Here is a 21,379-nt window from a genome sequence, read left to right on the forward strand (position 1 = left end):
CTGTTCGTGTGAGGCCAGAGATGACTTTTCAGAAAATCGCACTTGAACGGTTATGCCAATATAGGGAATAAATGGATTTATAGCCGAATAGGGGCATAAGGTCACAGTATCGATCAGGAACCTAGATAAGCACGCAACACCCACTCCACGTTTTCATGTCCATCAAAATTACTAAAACTAAGCAATAAGATGCATGTGTAACATTGCCCACCCCAAAATACATAAATGCATTCGAAATAGGCGTACTTGTAATACATGGAATTTAGGTACTGTACGTTTTTTAAAGCATATTAATCATTCAAAAATTATTGCATATGAAATCAATGAACGATTATGCAAAAGGAATTACACATGAAGTATCTCTGACAGAAGAAAGGCGAGATAAATCATCACATAAAAATGCATTGTAATAACATGTGTGCTAGAGGCTGGTGTAATGTTGTTATGTCTCTAGATGTGTTTAGAAATAGAAGTGTGAAGCTTCTGTTCTCTAAGAATAGTTTTTACGTTAAGCAAAGAATTGTTCGTGCCAAAAATGGTCAATATTAGAAAAAATTGTCCAATTCAAAGAAAATAGATTTCCAAAGCTCTTGGCAGTTTTTGTTGATCAAAACTGAAGGCCGAATTCAGAGTTCATGGGAACGCTGTGTGTCGGAAAGCTTCTCAAAAGTTATTGTTTCTCTGTGGGTGAGAACATCGTATCAGACAGGCTCTCAAAGAATTGGTCTACAAAATCAGGTGATAGTTCAACCAAATTAGATAGCGCTGTAGCTTGTTAGCAGTCCCGTAAAGACTGTCTTAAATATGCCTGGGATGCTTGTTGCACTAGACATGTTAAGGAGTTGGCTGCACATTTCTACGAAATGCACGGGGCAATTTGTTGATAAAAGGTCATGAACCTCAGTAGCCGTCCTTGCGACTAGAAGATCATACGTCTCTTTAGATGACGTTATAGGCACGGTTGTCTGTAAAAGTACAGATTTCATTTTGCTTAATGTATCAATTCGTATGGAATAGAGATTCAGACGAGGCCAGAGGGGAGTCACTATGTCTGGAGGCCCGCTCGGGAACAATGCTTGCATACAACATTTGACCATGGACGTTACTTGTACTAGATAACTTTTCCCTGGCGTCAGGCCACAACATCTGTGATCCGTTCTAAGAATGTAACTCCCGTTTGCGAGTTGCATAAAGAAGGGCTCTATCTGAGTTGCAGGTGTGACTAGCTGGTGGCATGAAAGGTTGTTTGAATTTCCATCACATGCTCCATGTAAATTAATACCCTGACACAAAAGTATACCGCTTAGTGAATGTTTACAGTTCTCACCACTAAGAAATACATCTTTATCACTGTCACTATAGCAAGAATGAGTGTATGGTAATTTCCATTCGGATTTAACATATCCTTTACCCAATTGTTCATACTGGCCAGCAGGTATGTACTCAAGGCACTTTTTAAATCGGAAAGTTGTTATCGGAATTGTGATAATTCCGTGTATTATCCATTCAATGACAGGACTCTCTGACATTGTCAATGGTAATCTCTCGAGTTTTTCGATGCTCAGGATTGTATAGTCTGCTCCTTTCTGTGCCAAACTGATCTGTTTATCAGTAAGGTTAAAACTGGAAAATAATGACGTCGTGTTGATTAAACGCCAAGGCACATAGCCTGAACGAAGATTTTGCAGCGTCCAGCCTAATTCTATAATAGAGCGTAATTGAGACTGGCCATGTTGTAACATTAGCAAATCTCTGTCTATCACATCAAAGGCAGAGGATACAATATTGTCCAAAGAATATATTCTGGAAGACAGAGTCGTTAACCCATTGTCTACCACAGAAAGTGATTTCTCCAAATTAATACGATCAATTTCTCGTATTTTTTCAGCAGTTTCAATTTGCTTTACTTTCCAAGCCTCGTTGTAAGCAGCATAGATACTGGTCGCTATGAAACGCTTTTGACGCTGTTTGCGTGGTCCAAGAATGAAATCGCGCAAATCAGCACCATCTTTTAATAAAGACAAGTGTTGCTTAATTTCAGCCAGTGTGGATGTAGTTAGCCATTCTAGGCAGAGTTTCCCTACACTGTATGTTGTTATAATCCCTGGATGTTGTCTCTGGGAGTATCTAGGGTCTAATCTGGTCATTTTTAACCCATGTGTTTTATTCAGGAACCTATCTTGACAGCTATTTGTGTCTGTAGGCCAGATTAACCACTTTTTCCAATCAGGATGTGTTCTGTTGAAATGTAAAATTTGTGACACGTCTAACTCAATATCAGCAGTCGCATTTTCAGGTATTGGCTTCGGTATAGACGGTGTTTTAAGGTCTTTGATCTTAGCTAGGCCAAGACAAGATGTTTGGTGTATTGTGTCATTTAAAAATAACATTTGTTCTGGTATCATGCAGGTTCTAAATAGTGCTTCTATGCCTTGCACCTGCCAATCTTTTGTACCCCAAATTGTTTTCGTTTCAATATTATTTTTCCAATAATCAAAACCAAATGTCATCATTTTGTCATAAAATGCTTCTGAATATATCAATTTAGAATTTGTCAGCATTGTTTTCATTCCTGTTTTATCTAACAGTTTGTAATAAAACGTTTCTGCATCACTGGTGTTAAACCCGGAGAAGTATTTGAATTTCTCAAAAAATGCTTTAGAACTGCTTTTAGGTGGTGTAGCACAATGTTCCCATTGATTATACATAAAAACATTTCTAGGCTGTGCAGATTTATGCAAGTAATGATCCCCATAGTGGGTGTAACAGAATAACTGCTCATAACTAGATGAACCTTGTAAATAATCATGATCTGTGAATCTAGCTGACATCACTAAATCAGACATCATGTCATTAATACTGTTAAAGTCCCAATCATCAGAGAATGTACTTGGTGTCACAAAGTCACTTAAGGAAACCTTTAGTTGATGAGGATACTTCAGGATTTCGACCGGACCATAGATCTCATAGTCTGTTTTCTCCCATACTACCCCACCAGGTATTGGAATTGCTGTGACATTTACTGTTGACAGTTCTCTTTTCTTCACGTGGGATGATCTGTGTGGTTTCAGGACTAGGTTGATGTTCTGACCTGCTGTGTCCATTGTAATATATTTTCCTTCAATGAATTTACCCAAACACAGTACCATGATGAGCCAAAGCAGGAGGAAAAATATACCTAGACCGAACCAGAACTCTAGCCAAGGGGAAATTAGGTAGGTTTCCTTCAGTTGATGAAAGAGTTCCGTTGCTTTTTCTTTAAAAGACTTTTTTGTTTCTGGCATCACTTCGGGGTCGTTTAAATCTTCAGAGAAGTTGTCGAAGTTGATGAAATAACCAGAGGCAGTTCTGTCAATTGATGGGATTGTTCTTTCAATCTGTCTTTCGGTAGCACTTTCTGATGCCACATCATTGTAGACTGGTGTTGTTTCTTGACGAACTGTTTCAATCTGTGTTTCAAGAGGCACGAGTTCCATGGCATTATTGCATAGTCCTTCATTGTGCACTGCAGGCTGATCGAATGTGATTAGTCTTTCAGTTTGAACCTCTTGGATTGTTGCAAGTTTGGGTATTCTGTTGTTTCTTGGGAGTCCACTGGGCCTACTGTTGATTATAGGCCACATGCTTGTGGTTTTACCAGATCGATAGACACGACTCTGTTCTCCTTTTTACCAGCAAGGGGCGGTAGCACAACTGATCTTGTTCCGGTGACTGCCAAGACAGGTACTGCTTTTCTGTAAGAAGGCCCAAATTCCTTCTTAACCGCGATCTTTTCTCTGACTAGATCCCCAATCTTTGGAATCCAGACAGGCCTTGCTGGGGCTGTTGCGGGTGGTGCCTCGTCAGTGGTACTTGGCTGTTGCTTTAACTTTATGTTGCTTAATGATTTTCTTGTTTCATTCAGTTCCTGTAAAACAGCCAAACGGTCTTTTACATCAAAGTGCGTTGTTTCTTCTTGTACCACTGACATCTGACTATCGAGGTCCTGAACGCGCATTCTAATTCCGAACAATAGTTCGTATGGGCTGAAACCTTTTAGAGAATTTCTTGGCATATTGTTAAGACTAGTCTGGACACTTATTAAATGTTTGACCCACCCAGCGCCTGAACCTAATACCTTCGCTGTTATAGATTGCTTTATGTCACGTTTTTTTCTTTCTACCACACTATTCCCTTCGGGGTGCGACGGACAAGAATACCGCAACCCAATTCCCATGCTGGCCATGGCCTCCTTATAGGCTCGAGAGCTGAAAGCAGGACCCTGGTCAGAATGGAACGTGGTAATTGCGTATGTGCCGATAAAGACTCGCAAATCTTTTATAACCGTTCTAGCGTCAGCCGAGCGCTGGGGGCCTCATTTTTTTAAGTGCTTTTCGTCTTAACTGTTAATAGGACGCAGGATGGGGTGTAGGCAGCGTTACGCTCTTTCTGACTGGTAGCCGGTAGCAAGGTTCGCTACTGCGATCCCTATTGCAGTTTTCACAGTTGTTTGCATATATTTGGTGTTCTACACTCATTCCCGGCCACCAGAATACTGATTGTAATTCAGTCAGTGATTCCTTGATCTCTCTGTGCCTTAGACCCAAACCCATGTGTGCGTCTGCTATTAAAAATATTCTCCTGTTCATGTTTGGAATTACTCTGTCCCCCACTCCAGGGATTCGAGCAAAAGGAACGGAGTTTGCATCGATTATGTATGCATAATTGAGTGGATAGTTTACGGGTAGTGCTGCACAGTCGCCTTTTACGGTCGTTTTTACTGCTAGCATGGTTTCCCCGTCTATGTATTTATCTGTACGCTTTTCTGTGGCTACGGAAGCCGGTTTAGTTGCTTCCGCGGTGGCTGTATTAGCCAATGAATTCCCTGCAACGTGAACGCCATCACGTTGAAGACTCTGTGCGTGAATCACGTGAGTCTTTTGTAGTTCTTTGCTTAAAAGAGCTACCTCGTTCCAGAGCAATTTATGCTTTATTGTGGCACCTGTGTCATCTTTGTAGTTGTTTTCGATCCAACTCTGCAGTTTATTGTTGTAAGAGTTGACGCAAAAATGAGAATCGCACACTATAAGTGTCGGGAATTCGCGTTCTGCATTTTCGAGCGCCATCTTTAAAGATCTGATTTCAGTTCTCTGAACCGAACAGTTTCTTACAGATTCAGTTTTTGTTACTTTCGGTCTGAATTTACCGCACAGCCAACGACCTTTAATGATCGCACACGCTGCATTGTAGGATTTTCTCTCTACGTTGAAATGCTGTACAAAGCTATCTGTATAGATTATACAGGCGTATTGTGGGAGAGGCAGAATTTCGATTGGCAGAGGATATTCTTCTTCATACTCTAAATCATTCAGTTCTTCAAATTGCGGGGCGAAATAGTATTTCACGTCTTCCGCTCCTAGAGAATCTATGCACTGTATCCATTTCGGATCCAGTGACACTGTAGGCAGGTTTACTGGGCTGAATAGCGCCTCGAAGGCGGATTCCGCTGTAAGGATATTAATCCGTTTGCCGTGTGCTAGTTCTCGTTCATTTGCTAATGCGATTTGCACTGCGTTCACAGTTCTTTCTGTGTGACTGAATGCTTTTTCTGCTTGTGTGTACAAGTGAGATTTAATTGAAATGGGTACCTTTTCTCCCTCATTAGAGGTTAGGTACGTGAATCCGCATCTTCCTGGGATGACTCGGATTACAAGATCGATCGTGTTGTCACGTGTATCTAATTTAGTTTTTGCTAACATGTCTGTTTGCAGTGATCTCAAAATTTCTGTGTGTTTTTGAGTCCAATTGATTTGTTTTAAATCAGGTTTTATTAGTTCGTAGAGAGGTTTAACCCTCTCTGCGTAATTTAGTATGTAAGTTCTTCCGAAATTCAGAAAACCTAGTATTGATTGTAAATTATTCAGCGTTTTTGGAGCTTGGAGTACAGCGCACTTCTCTAAGAAGTTGTCCGCTAGGCTTTTCCCTTCACTTGATAATTCGTACCCTAAGAATAGTACTGTCAGATGGGCAATTCGGGACTTTTTAAAGTTGAATTTGTAACCCTCTGCTGCGAACCCAAGTATAATGGTGTTCACTCTTTTCAAGTGAGTATCCAAGTCGTCGTCTGTGAGATAAATATCATCTACGTAAGACAATGCTTCATCATCATAGATTTGTAGTAACTCTGTTACCCTAGCTGAGAATAGTCCTGGGCTGTTCTTGAACCCCTGTGGGAGTCGACAGAATTTTTTCTGCGACCCAAATGCAGAGAAAGCGGTCAAATATCTGCTTTCTGGTGCAATGTTTTGACAAAAGAAACCATTAGATATGTCTAATGTCGTTTTGTATTTTTTCCTAACTATGTTATTCATTAGGGCTGCACTATGCGAGTTTTGTACTGCAAAAGTTTTGCAACATGTATTAAGGTGTCTGTAGTCCAAAACTAGACGATATGAATTGTCTGGCTTGGAGACAGGAAACAAAGGATTGTTCATTTGAGAGGTGCATGTTTCAATCACCCCCTGGTACTCAAGTTGATCTAAGATCTCCCTGACTTGTTTTTTTAGCTTCTTGCTTTATGGGATACTGCCGTTGGGCAGTTGGTTCACTTTTTAGTTGGATTTTGTGAGGCGGTGAATCCTCATCCCATCCTACATGATTTTTATATAATGCAGGTGCCTGGGCCACTGCCCATTTCCTTGCATATGTATATTTTTTGTGAATTGGTATGTGATTCGAGAAGGCAGGCATAATCACCTCTTCGCCACGAGGGCACTCCCTGACAAACTCCTGGGGCCAATCTTTGTCAGCTAACAGAATATCATAGCCTTTTGAGAGCTTATCCCAAAATAGACCCTTAATTTTCCTAGTCTTATCACCCTCTATACGCAATGTTATTTCGTATATTTTATGGGGCTCGCTAAGTCTGGCGTCAGCAGTTTCAACTTGAATGTATTCATTTGTGTCCACTGTCTCCAGATGACTCATCAAGATCTTGCGCGCTATACTGATTTCTGCTGCACTGTCCAACATTGTCAATGCCCACTCCCCGTTTTTCAACTGTGTCCTCAGTATTCTCGGCATGGTTGATTACTCTAATACTGGCTACCTTCTTTTTCTGAAATTGAGATTTCTTATTTTGAGCAGGTTCCTTGTCTTTGGACTTGGTGTGCTCTCCTGGGTCTGACCGTCCTCTTCGTTCCGAATTCTGTGGAAGAGATCGAGAGGGACGTGTATCAATACTTTGATATCTATCAGGTTTTTTCAGATTATCCCTATTTCTAAGGTTATATCTTTTCTCAGAGGGCTCCCTCTGGGGAGACTGGCGTTCTCGAGTCGGAGTTCTTTCCCTCCGTCGAGGAGACCTTCCTCTGGACTGGAAAACTTTTTCCTTGGGAGTGGATTGTTTATTTCCATCCCAGCTCTTTTTAGGAGTTTTTAAATTATTTTTAATAAATAATTTTTCAGGATTTTCGAGCAGTTGGGGCTTTACTGGTTTCCCACCCAAGCTGTCTCTACCTAATTCTTCATAGCATTTTTCTATGATTTTTGCAAGCTCAACAGGATCTTTTATATCTGTTTCCCTCAACTTCTGGCGGATCGCCACAGATGCTGCTTCTACTTTAATATTGGCTAATAATATAGCCGTGACCCGCTTGAAGTCTTTCAGTAATTTCATACCTAGATTTAAAGCGGGTTCTGGACCGAATTCATTTTGAATCTGTTTTAGCACTTCTGGTATTACCGCCATAGACGGAACACCGTGTGTTTTTGTGTAAATGGAAGCAAAGACTGTACCCCAAGTGTCACAGTCCTCCACGTGTGGTGCGATTCCCATAGGAAGGCAGATGGTCAAGATTCTGTGTTTCTCAATAGGGGTAGTATCAGGAAATACTGCCTCTATTTGAGTGATTTTCTGGGCTAACCAGAAAGGAATTTGTTCCCGTTTTACGGGTGTTTTACCAAGACATGACTGTATGTTCTGTGGTGTAATTTTATTTGTATTCCCCTGATGAGGGGTCAGCTGTGGTGTATTAACAGCTGGCTGGACTGTTGCAGTCCGCATTACATATTGGACTAATTGCCTATGTATTTTTATTAATGTGTTTAGCTGTACTAACAGCTCTTCTCTAGACATTTTTGCAATGTCAGGATGTGGTGTGTAGCTGGCTAGAACCGGCCACGTGGCTCCTGGTCTACCTAGTGGACCGAGCCTGGTTATGTGATCATTGTGTTTTAGGGCGCCATTAAACCAGAGCAGGTGCTCTTGAAATTTAAGTGGGATTTCAATCTCCTCGAAAGGAGCGTACTCTCCCGGAGGTTCCTCTATTTTATAATAGTGAAACTCTTTTGTTATAGCGTTTACCGCTGGAAAGTTTATCCATGAATAGAATACCTCTGTCTGCCGATACTCCTGAGCCTCTATCACGAAAATTACTGTACCACCTTGTGGTGTCAGTCCGTTTTCTATAAGTTTTAAAGTTATAGATCTTCTTAAGTGGACCGGGATGATAATAGCATCTGGGTCTGTGTATTGGGGACCTTGCTGAGTCGCATCTACTGCGGCCCCAGTGGTTCCGTTTTCTCCTGGCATTGTAAAAATGCGAGGTTTGCAGAGTAGGTCTCCAAGGAGACAGAGATTAGGTGCACAATATTTTGGAACACTGTATCCTTCAACGTTGAATAAACCAGAGCTTTACATAAGAATCTCTTCCTACTAAGGTCGGGCGGATTTTAACCTTTCACCCACTCCAGACGTCTATTGGAGTATTTACGGGAGAAAGGGGTGTGAAATATGCACGACTGAGTTACTCTATAAGTCTTGCGTTAGTTTATCGCCTTACCAAACGTTTGGGCGCCATGTAGTGTAGTTCCTAGTTTCCCACTAGGCCCTGCGCATTGGAATAACATAAACAGTAGTATCGACGTGGAACTGCGGATATTCCAGGCCTCTACTGACTATGCTAAACTTAATTGGGTTGTGTTACCAACTAGCTCAGAGGTCACTGGAAACTTTCTTCTCTGCATAGGAAGTGATCAGCTTCCCTGGCACAGACAAGAAGGGATTCAGTTTTCCAACAACCGTGCAACATGACAACTTTGCTCCTCAGATCAAGAGTCAATCTCTAGGGTCGTGTGAAACAATAGACATGTATTTCACTCAGTCAGTCTAGTGCAGTTTACTTTCACGGTATGTAGAGAATAGAGAGACGGGCGTTTGTCAATAAAGGGTTAACATTTATTGAACAGTCTTTCTTCTCGTACAAGAGAAATGTATTGCCACAATTGCAATAATTGTTAAAAAGTACGTACAGTAAGATAAGTATTGCGAAATAGAACTGTAAAAGCATTGATATGGTTTCTTAGCCATACAATGGTTTAAAAGTAATAAAACATATATACAGTCATATATACATTAGGCTAACATACTCAACTGGTGCTTCTAACTAAGCCTACCCCAGTGTGCCTGACCTAAGCCTAACACGTGAGAAGGGGAGTAAGTAAGTAGCTTTAAGTTAAGTTGGTTTTGCCAAGGTTTGTTTCAAGAATTCTCGTCTAAGGGTTTAGTCAACACCATACCTCTGAATAGAATGATGGAGGATTGGTATCTCCTTCAGGGGTCTCTCTCGATATCCCAGTCACCCGCGAGGGTAAACTGGAAGCGCCGGGACTGGATTTCTCTGCACGAGAAAGGCAGCGGCTCTCTTCAGCGCGTCGAGGAAGGAGGGGTGACAGCGTCCGCGGGCAGCTGGAATCTGCTGGATGTCTTCGCAGAGGACGGCTGTTCAGCTCCTTAAGCGTACTGCACCATAGTTCGCGCTGTAGCGGCGATAATGGTAATCAGCAGCTTCACCACCACAGGATAGCAGGCTGCAGCGACAGAGTGCTAGATTTACCAACACAGGGTCATGCAGGCAGCTGGCATCAGCAACAGGCAACGAACTCGCATTGCTTAAGGCAACGTTGGTAATATTTATACCTGACAGGTGCCGGGTTTGACGCAAGTTTGCTGGACATAAGACGTCAATTAAAGATGTCACTAGGAAGTGACAGTTATCAGTTGCTCATTAGAGTTCCATTACTAATCAAAACATAGCAAGCGGGGATTTCCAGGTTTGCTAAGTTTTTATCTTGTTGAAGAACTCGGAGTGTTATCTAGGAATATCAGATAGTGACTGCTGCTCTGTCATTGCACTAATTGGTCGCAAAGGAAGTAGCAGAAAGTCATGCTGGAATGTGGCTCTGTTCGTGTGAGGCCAGAGATGACTTTTCAGAAAATCGCACTTGAACGGTTATGCCAATATAGGGAATAAATGGATTTATAGCCGAATAGGGGCATAAGGTCACAGTATCGATCAGGAACCTAGATAAGCACGCAACAAGCACGTCTGGTTTTCCTGTGGAGGCGAGACTGCGAGGTGTCTTGCAGGATCTGGATCCAGGCGAAAAGACACCTCAAAGACGATCTCCAACCCCACCGATGGAGGGAGCGGGAGAAACAGACCTTTCCCCCAGTCCAGCAATATGAATTTAAGCTCCCGAAGGTAACGATGGAAGCCTCACATCAGCCTCAACGGCCATTCATAATCCCAGACTCCTGAACATATCCGAATCCTACAATATGGAGGGGTCCACCACTCCATCCTCAACCCACACTGGTTGAACTTGTTTCAGTTTTTACTGTTAGGGTGACAGATGCTGCAAGGGAAGAAGTACGGTGAGGGGAGTTGTTGGGGGGACAATTTGAGGGCTTGTTTACATGTTTCTGTTCTTGTCCCCGTTGCTCCCGACACAAGACACAACATGTTTACACCACTCACACATTGACATTGAACTGGCGAGGAGCCATTTGCTCCCATCCGATCGACCTAACACGAAAAGGTCAGCGAGCACCCCGGATCAGCAATTACATTCTCTCCAATGATCGCACCCATGGCGTTGCACCACTTTGACCTCGAGCCCCTGTGTGTCCTCTCCTGGAATGTCAATGGATTCCTGGAGAGGGTGAAGCACACAGCGGTCCAGAAGTTCTAACACCAGTCAGCTCTATCGCCCTTATGCTGCAGGAAATCCATCTCCTAGGTAATCATTCCCCATTCCTAGCCCACCAGGGGTTTGACAGGGTGTTCCATGCTGGATTCACACGGTTGTCCCGAGGATTAGCAATCCTTCTCTGCCATTCCTTTCCTTTCATAGTCACTCAAGAGTTCCATGACCACAGGGATGCTTTTTAGCCCTCACCTGAAAAGTGGGGGGACGCACCCTCAACTTGATCACTGTCTATATACCCCCTGCAGTCCTCGAGCCCTCCCTCCGTGACCTCGCAGTTTCGCTGTTGTCTCTCCCCACGGGACTAACAGTGATCGGAGGGGACTTCAATGCAGTCATGAACCCGGTCTGGGAAGCTACTAGTGCCCTTTCCCATCATCAACGCTCAGGCGCCAAACTGCTCTTGGACTGGGCCTCCCAACTCGGCCTATGCGATGTCTGGGAAACGTAGAATCCCCACCTCTGCCAATACATCCATACCTCTGCAGCCCACCACACCCACTCATGCATCGACTTAACGTTCATGCCCGACCTGACTATCACCTGGTCGCAAACATCCAAAAATGTGCCCGGGGAGTTTCTGATTATTCACCCTTACTGATTTGCTTGGGGGGGCTACTGACGTTCTTCACTATATGTGGCGATTTAACGCCTGGTTCCTACAACACAAAGAATGCAAAAAGGCACTAAAAGACAAGCTTAGATAATACTTCCAACGTAATGAAGGGGCGGTCAAGTCCCCCAGCACGCTATGGGCGGCCGGTAAGGCCACTCTTAGAGGCTTTGCCCAGGGCAATATCAAAAAGATACACCAGGCCCATGAAGAGCACCTCTCCCATCTAGAAGCCTGCGCACTCCGTCTGGAGCTCGCCACGGGCAGAGCGGCAGGAGACACTGGGTCCAGCCAGCTCGAGCACATATGCGAAGAAATCCGTCATATCTCCCTGAAATCGACCAAACAGATGTGGAGGTCCTCCACAGCCCCTGTCTACGGAGGGGGAGACAAGAATGGTAAGCTCTTATACTGGTTGGCTTCTCTCACTTCGACTAATCTGATAATTCCCAAAATCGTGAATGTGGAAGGTACCACACAGCAGGCGTCTCAGGCGATAGCCTAGACATTTGCTCTCTGCTACAAATGTCTTTACTTCAGCACGCTGCTACCTGGCTCAGATCTCGGATACGACTTTTTGTGGGATGCTCTGCTCCCGCGGCTGCCGCTTTCAGATGCTTGACCAACCCATCTCACAGGAGGAGATAGGCCAGGCCATTTCAGCTCTGGCTATGGTTAAAACTCCAGGCCCTGATGGCTACCTAGCGGAGTACTACTCAGTGTTCAGGGAGATCCTGCCACCACAGCTTCAGGCTCTGTATGCAGAGGCTGCAAAGAGGGGGGCTTTCCACGAGACATTGATGTGGCTACAATCGTGGTCATACCTAAAGCGAACCCTCCTTGCTTGGAATACCGCCCGATCTCACTCATTAATACTTAAGTCAAAATTTATGACACGATCCTAGCCTCACGCCTCCAGATCGTACTTGCTACCTCATGACCTGCCGTAGTACGAGGCATTGCCAGCGATGCCTGCACGTGGCATTGGCTCACCGTCATCTGCTTCCACCATATCTGGTCCTACTACGGATAGACTTCGAGATTGCCTTTGACACGGTGGACTGGTGCTACTTAGAAGCCGTGCTGCTCCGCGCAAACTTAGCCCCATACTTTAGGGTGCTTTTACCAGTGTTACTCTCGAACACATTGGCCCAGGTCCTGATCAATGGTGTTCTGTTGGAAGAATTCCCTATCCATCGAGGACGAGGCAGGGTTGCCCCTTCTCCTCGCTACTATTGCTCTAGCAATAGAACCACTACCCCGACTAATTAGATGCGATGCCCAAATCCAGGGTTGGCGCTGGAACAACTCCCATGAAGAGCGTTTTGCCCTATACGCGGATGACGTTCTTCTGTTCATGGCAGACCCCACTCATATGGGCCCCTGTTGTCTTCCTATCCTAGAACTCTTTGGGGAAGCATCAGGACTAAGGCTTAACCCAGCCAAATCAATTCTGGTTCCGTTACACATTTCCCAGGAATGCGCCGATTGGCAAACGAATATTACAATCGGATGCCTTAGCTTTCGCTACCTGGGGATTTTGGGTGGCAGTCTACCCGGAGGTAACTTGATCCCTCAACCATGCCCCATTACTAAAGATGACCAAAAATGACTTTAAGAAATGGCAGGCCCTCCCATTGAACCAGATGGGGAAATTGCCTTATCCAAGATAATGATACTCCCTCGATTACTTTAGGTATTGCAGAATCTAGATCTCCACCTCCCGGGCCCCTGGTTTCACACCCTGGACAAAATCACAACATTGTTCTTTTGGAGCAACTCAAGACCACGAATTGCGCTGACCCACTGCAAAAAAAGCTCTGTACGACTGTGGGATAGGAATGACCAACCTTTTTGTCTACTACATGGCAACACGTGTCTTGGTGATTAATAACGGTTTCTCTGAGGGATGGTCCGATCCGGCCTACCAATTAGGGCCTCTGGGGTTCTCACAGATGCAAGCAATGCTTTATGGGTTGCCAATCCCCCACACTATCTCTGCTGTGACTAGGACAATCCTCCTTGCTTGGCGTTCAGTGCTGCGTTCCGATGGGATGTCAAACTCACACTTCAGACAACTTTGTGGCGGGGTACGTGGATAGGAGATGTAGCGACGCTGGAGGTGTTCCAAAAATGGGATCTAATTGGTATCACCCATATTGGTGATGTTTGGGAGGGGGGTCAAGTTCACACCTTTCAGGATCTGCAGGGCATGTACACCCGTAGCGCCACATAGTTTTATAAATTCCTACAGCTTCGACATGCCATTACGATGCCCATCCCCGGGGTGCCACTCTTGCTGAACTCAACCCTTTTTAGGCCAAACTCCTTATGGGAGAGCTGGGGAGGGGAGGGTGTCCCAGATCTACAAGGCCCCTGTCAATAACTCTCCCACTACATTAGATCATTTACGGATCCACTGGAAACTATGGTTGGGCCCTCTGGAGGACGAGGCTTTGCGGGACACCCATATGGCCCCTTGTGTGATCACTATCTCAGCCAGTCTGAGGCTGATCCTAAGTTACTAGCTTCACTCCGCATATCTCACCCCATCCAGGTTACACCGAGCAGGGTATCTTCAGGCTCCAATTTGCCCACGATGTGCGGAGGCGACCGCAGATTTTTATCACATGACTTGGTCCTGCTCTATCATATCGAAATATTGGGCGGACGTGGTTGGTGAATTGAGTAGCGTTCTTGGATAGGAGGTTCCACTCACTCCCCGGGTCCTGCTCCTGGGTGTACTGGAAGGCATAGGAGGCTCCAGGGCCGACAAAGCATTTCTTTGCACGACCACCATAGTGGCCAAACGGGACTTAGTGACTAGATTGAAGAGTCCACCCCACCCCTACAATTTCCCTATGGCTCAAAGAATTGGATTGGTGCGCCGCACAAGAACAGCCGGTGTACGCGGCACGGGGTGTCCAACCAAATATGAACAAGTGTGGGGTAAATAGCTGGGTCCATTGGGTTAATATGCGAGAGAGGGATGTGGCGAGCAACTCCTCTGAACCATGGTTCTTTATGTATTGATATTCAAAGGTATTGTAAGACGAACCTCTCCGCATATCATGCATAGTCTGTCAAGCAGTGCCCGTTCCGATACTATGAAGTATCGTGTATGTTCGCTTGTTACCACCCAATAGAATGGAGAATGAAAATAAACTTCGCACCTTATTCTAGATCTAAGAATGCTCAAAAACAAATGTTCATGTAAAGGAGAACTCAATATGATCTCCCATTTTATGTTCATATTCGTTAACAAAGGAGATTTCCTGACATCCCTCTCTTAGAGGATGGCTACTTTATCCTCCCCTATTTACCCTCTGCATCGAACTTTCCTCTGGTTCATTGTCAGTGGCAACCATTATACACTCTTTGGTCAGTGCCAAGACTTTTCACATAATGTCTTGCCCCAGTCATTTAAGATTCGGATGGGATTTCCCTTACCTTGATGAGTAATTGATCAACTGTCCTCCTCGTGGTTCAAGCAATCATCACCATCCTGACCCTCTTTCAAAAGTAAGATTTTTTAGGAAGCAAGAAGAAATCAACATTCATTCCTGTTCAACAAATTATTTCACAATGACTTGCAACTCCTGTTTGTCACAGGAGAGATGCGATAAACTTTAAGAGCTGTATCAATATATTTACAAATATATCACACATCAGCAGTTTTGGATCAGAACAGACAATATGACTATTCTTCAGTGCATAAAGAAACTGACCAGAACATAATCACCAGTTTGTAACAGGACACTCTAAATGTTTGGCACTAGGTCTTACGTCACTCTAAAGGAACTTGTTCCTTTCATTGATCAAGGTGCCAGTTTGAGCCAAATCTTCTGGTTCGTAAACCTCTATGATCTGTTGTTGGACATGCTGATCGACTTACCTTTGATCCATTCTATCTCATGAAGAATAAAGGTGAAGTTCTGCATCATGACACAACCATATTAGACCTGGCTGCTACAGAATTACAATTTGATTCACTCCCGTTCCGATTCTGTATCAAAGTATTCTGAAACTGCTAGAGCAGTTTCACAACTAACTTTGAATTAGAAATGTTTTTTCTTTTGAAGAGCTGACCATTATTTAGATCTTTTCATCATTTGCCCTCATGAAATCTTACCTTGTGTTGTACACCTGGCAGACACATGTCTGAAGTATTCATCCATGTGTGTTAATCTGTCTCAAGTTATCCATGGATTGAGCTTAACTTGGTTTTAGATGCTCTTGTAAGAAGTCCTTTTGAACACATTCACTACAGATATTTACGTGGCTAACTGCTACTGTACTTGCTTGAACTACAGTCAAAAGAGTAGGACAAATCTGAGCCTTATCACTCTAACCAACTTACGTGCAATTTGTAAAGAATAGTTACTTTCTAAACAAATGCTCATTTCATGCGGACAGTCATCCCCTGAAAGAGAAGATTCATTTATCAATTTACATTTCACAGTTGACTTCCCCAGCTGAGATATGTGTGCATCCATTTAGGTTTACAAGATGAGACTACTGTGAGTTCGATCAGCTGTCCTTTGCCAAATCAGAAGGTGCCTTGTCTGCAAATCCAGTAAAGGTGGTGCCTTGTCTTCGAATGGTTAGTCCACTGGATCAAACCATGCAATGCCCTAATCCACAGGACACCTTGCAGGCTACTCAGAAGCATTATTGGTGCTCATTCCATCAGATGTAGTGTAGTTCCTATATTCCCAATAGGCTCTGCGCATTGGAATAATATACACTATAGATTTGACATAGGACTGAGGTCAGTATGTCTCTATCGAGTATACTAAACTTAATTGTGTGTGCCAGCTAGCTCAGAGGTCAGTAGAAACGTTCTCGAATACACAAGAAGGGATTAGTTTCTGACAACCACATAAACATGACCACTTTGTTTCCCAAGAATAAAACATATCTTCAGAGTCGTAGAAACAATCGATAACTATTTCACTCAGTCAATCGTGCAGGCTTTGTTTCTACAGAGGTGCAGAGAAACAGAGAGACGGGCGTTGCAATAAAAAGGGGTTTATTGAACAGTCTTCTTTCTCATGCAAGAGAGGTGAACTGATACAATTGTTAGACAGAATGCAAAGTATAATGTGTACAGCGTAAACAGTAATATAAAATAATACTGTAATAGCATTGTCTGGTGCTATGACATATAAAAATACATACATAAATAACACAGGCTAAAATACTCAACTGGTGCTTCTGAAAAAACCTAAGTCCTAGGTCTAGTACGAGGGAAGAAGTAAGTGTTGTCTTTAGCATAGGTTTAGTTTTGCCAAGAATTGCCAAAGATTTCTCTAGATTCAAATCAGCTCCATACCTTAGAATGAGAGAGGTTGGTATCTGTTTCACGGACTCGATCTCCCAACATCCCTCAAGGGGAGTCAGAAACACTGGAGCTGGATTTTTGGCAGAGGAGGACAGCTTCTGAACAATGCGTCAGCTGGAAAGTTGGCTTCCTTTGGCACTTGCTGTAGCGAGCTGCGTCGTGCAAGTAGGTAGTCGAACTGCACTGAACCACTCCGGGCTTTGCCATAGCAAGTGAAGGTATATTTATACCTTGAAGGTGTTTAGGAATGCCAGCTTTGACGTAAAGTTGGGCATATGAACGTCATGAAGGAACCCCTAAGGAATAGATGTTCATGCATAATAACTGAGTTCTTAATATTCAAGCACGGGGAAGTCCCTAACTGCTTAAGAGTCTGGTTTTCGAAGAAATCGTTGTGACTTAGATGAACGGATGGAAGTAGCCATGCCTGCATTTGGGCAGCATGGGCTATTTATTTATTTATTTTTATTTATTTATTTATTTATAAAATTTCTATAGCGCACAAATACCTTCCGGTGTCTCGGCGCTGGAGTTCACAGATTGCAGGGGGTTCCTATTGAAAGCTACTGATTAAAAAGCCAGGTTTTAAGGTGCTTTCGGAATGTTAGTAGTGATGGGCTAAGTTTGATATGGGGAGGGAGCAGGTTCCACAGTTTAGAAGCAGCCACCACAAAGCGTTTGTCTCCCCATGTCGCTTTTTTTGTGCGTGGAATTTGAAGCTGTTGGGCTGCAGATGAACGTAATGTTCGACTAGGTGTGTAAACACTAATGGCCTTTTTAAAAAATTCTGGTCCAATGTTGTTCAATGCCTTATATGTGATACATAAGGCCTTAAACTTTGTACGGCTTCTAACCGGCAACCAATGTAGTTGACGAATGATGGGAGAGATAGATGAATATTTAGGTGTGCCGGTTAGAATCCTTGCGGCAGCATTTTGAACAAGCTGTAATTTGTTCAAAACTTGCTCCTGCGCGTTTAACAGTAGGCCATTGCAATAGTCCACCTTAGATAATACCAAAGTGGACATTAGGGTCTTGCCTGCATTTGGGGGAAGAAATGGAAGCAATTTCTTTACCATTCTTAGGGTAAAGAAGGAGGCTGAGACCACTGCGTTAGCATGGCTGACAAAAGCTAGCTTATTGTCGAATAGAACTCCCAGATTTCTAACTTTGGATACTGGTGATGGGGGGGTTCCTAGCTCCGAAGGCCACCAAACTGGGGACCAAGATGGGGTCAGCTCACCAAATACCATAACCTCAGTCTTGTCAGAATTTAGCTTTAAACAATTCTGATCCATCCAGGTACTGATGGCTCTCATACCCTCCTGGAAGTTAGCGGCCACTGCTCCTCCATTTTTGTGGATCGCCAGGACCAGCTGGGTGTCATCGGCATATGAGGTTAATCCAATACCAAATGACTTGATCACCCTCGCCAAGTCCGACACATAGATGTTAAAAAGTGTCGGACTTAGCGAGGAGCCCTGGGGAACTCCACAAGGCAGAGTGAAATCAGGACAGTAGTAACTCCCCATCTTCACAGGCTGCTCTCTATCAGCCAAGAAGGATGCCAGGAGTACCCTGGCTTCGCCCTGAATGCCTATTGCAGCGACACGATCGATCAAGATAGTGTGATCGACCGTGTCGAAAGCTGCAGACAAATCCAAGAGTATTAAGACCGCTGCACCACCCTGGTCCATGATTATCCTGACCTCCTCTGCTGCCTTTATCAGAGCAGTCTCAGTCCCGTGGCCCTTCCTGAACCCAAACTGGGTGTCATCCAGCAGCTCATTCTGATCAATATAGTTCGACAGCTGTAAGTTCATTGCCTTTTCAAAAAATTTTGATAGATAAGGGAGCAAGGCAATAGGGCGATAGCTTTTAGGCTCTAATGGATTTAGGGTTGATTTTTTTAGAAGAGGTTTTACAGTGGCCTTTTTCCAGATTGAGGGGTAGTCACCTGTCCGAAACATGGCATTGCAGATGTTAGTGAGCACGGGGGCTATCAGATTGGATACTGGTTTAGAATGAGTGGAGGACATGGATCCAAAGGTGAATCCTGACTTAACAGTATTCATAAGCTCTTTCATAGACAGTTGGGATAGTGGGGAGAAGACCTCAAAGGTTGGCTTTGGTGACATGAGAGGGATCTCCAAACGGGCTGAATCAGTGATAGTTCTTTTAGTAAAGTTGTTAAAAATGTCTTTGACCTTTGCCTTGAAAAATTCCGCTACCTTATTGCAAAAAAATTGAGATGGCTCTGTGGTGGCAGGAGCCGGTGGATTGGCTAATTTTTTAACCACCTGATATAGCTGTTTGCTCAAATTTTGAGCTAATTCTATTTGTGTGCTATAAAAATTACATTTTTCTGCAATTATGAGTTTTTTGTAGCTCAACAAAGCTTTCTTTTATGTATCTCTGTCATTATTATCGTAATTCCTACGCCAGCGCCTCTACAAATTTCGGCATCGTTGTCTCTCGAGCCTTAGTGGTTCCGAGAACCACGACGCGGAGGGTTTAGTGCGGTTTGGCTGCATTTTTTTATTAGGTGCTAAGCGGTTAAAGGCATTGTTCAACCAATGTCCATAATTATTAGATGCTTCATGTGGGTCAGATATGTCTTCTGGTCTCGTAGATTCCAGGATATTATATAAAACGGTGGAATCAATGTTTTTCCAGTCGCGACATTTAATCTGGAGGCGAATGATAGGAGATGAATTTTTATGATTCCTGACTAAGATAGTAAATTTAACTGCCGAGTGATCCTTCCATATAAGCGGGAACACTGTAGGGTAAGTCATATAAGAATTATTAGTGAATAAACCGTCCAGGGTGTGACCTGCTTGATGAGTGGCTGAGGAGACCCGCTGTTCTAAGCCAGCGGCCGAGAAGTCCGAGATAAGAGTGGATGAGTCTTTATCTGCAAGGTTTTCTAAATAAAAATTAAAATCTCCCAATATTGTGTAATCCGAGTTGGCAGCTACTGGTTCTAATAAGAAATTAAGGGAATAGAGTAATAGTAATAGTGAAACCTAAAGCTTCCGCAAAGTCATAGTCTAGTGGTTCAGTTTTGATAGCTAAATTGGCTCGGTGTATAATAGCTAGACCGCCCCCCCTTTTGCCAGATGATCTATCTAGTCTAATCACATGATAGCCATCCGGGGTGGCTATACTGAAATCTGGGCCAGATGCTAGATCTGCCCAGGTCTCAGTTATAAAAATAACGTCTATATTTTGGTTGGCTATGAGTTCCACCACGTCTTCCCTATGTTTTATGAGAGAGCGTGCATTTATAAGTACGCAGTTTATGTGTTTATCTTCGTTTCCAGAGACCAAGAGGGATACTTGTTGTGAGTAAGGTGACGTAATCTTAAATGCGCAATTCGGACAGGCGTTAGAAAGTAGGTTACAAAAAGAATCCAATTCAAAATGAGTGCAGCTCTTGTAATTTACTGTGTTTCCTATACTCAGAAGCTGTGCTCTGGAATAGGTGGTTACCTTCGTTGTATGGTGGGTTCTGCGGGGGCCAGGGGATCTAGCGCACAGCGCGGTCCCAGCGCGGACTGGCGCAGACTGGCACCTCTTTGGCATGGCTTCGGCGCGGTGACGGCGCTCCCGCTGCACTCGACCGCTGCGCTTCCGGGTAGCCATTTTTATGGTCTAAGCCCCGCCCCAGCTGGAACGCTAACTCCGTTCTGGTCGGGGAGCCGGCCCTGAGGCACAATGGAGCTCTACCCTGCCCTCCACACAAACGGCACGGAGCCGCGGTGGAACGGGGCTAAGGGTGCAGAGAATCACAGTACTGCTAGTGAGTTAAAATCTTTTTAAAATAACAATTAGTACATCAATTGCATCAGATAAGAAGGTGCGTTTTTTACATAGGGCATTTTAAAAATAAAGCGTTTGACACTGGGCTTCACTGCATGCAGAGGAGGATCCCCTCGCAATCTGCACGAGCTCTTCACAGCAAAACACACAAGGAGCTGCCACCACCTTGCTATGCCTAAATAAGGACTCGATTTCTATGCCTATATAAGGTCAACGCCATTTGTACCTATATAAGGGCATGAATAGGGAAATTCAATCGGAATCTAAAATCGAACACAACACAAAGAAATACCAATGACAGCTGTCCTCTTTGACAGAATGCCTATTGCAGACAAATGCAAGGTAGCACTGTGGGCCTCTACCCAGGCCGTCACTAAGCATTATTGTCTCAACATTCATGCAAAATCAGAAATAGCAGCTCCACAACCCGTGCCTCACATTCTTTTTCACGAAGTTGAGCCTCATTACTGCTATTCGACTCTAACGGTCACTATTTATTTGGGAATCTTAATTCAAGCATGTGAATCTATGGAACATCCATTGTTTAAGAAGAAAAGGTTCCTCACCTG

At 43.8% G+C, this 21,379-nt stretch overlaps 1 protein-coding gene across 2 annotated transcripts in view; it reads left to right on the top strand.

The window, feature by feature from the left end:
- The window catches only part of INPPL1 (inositol polyphosphate phosphatase like 1), a 915,229-nt gene that overhangs the window by 825,712 nt on the left and 68,138 nt on the right, over positions 1-21,379 (top strand). The gene's annotated exons all lie outside the window — the stretch shown is intronic.

The sequence above is a fragment of the Lissotriton vulgaris genome, chromosome 8 (genome assembly GCF_964263255.1).
Source record: "Lissotriton vulgaris chromosome 8, aLisVul1.2, whole genome shotgun sequence".
Lineage (NCBI taxonomy): Eukaryota > Metazoa > Chordata > Amphibia > Caudata > Salamandridae > Lissotriton > Lissotriton vulgaris.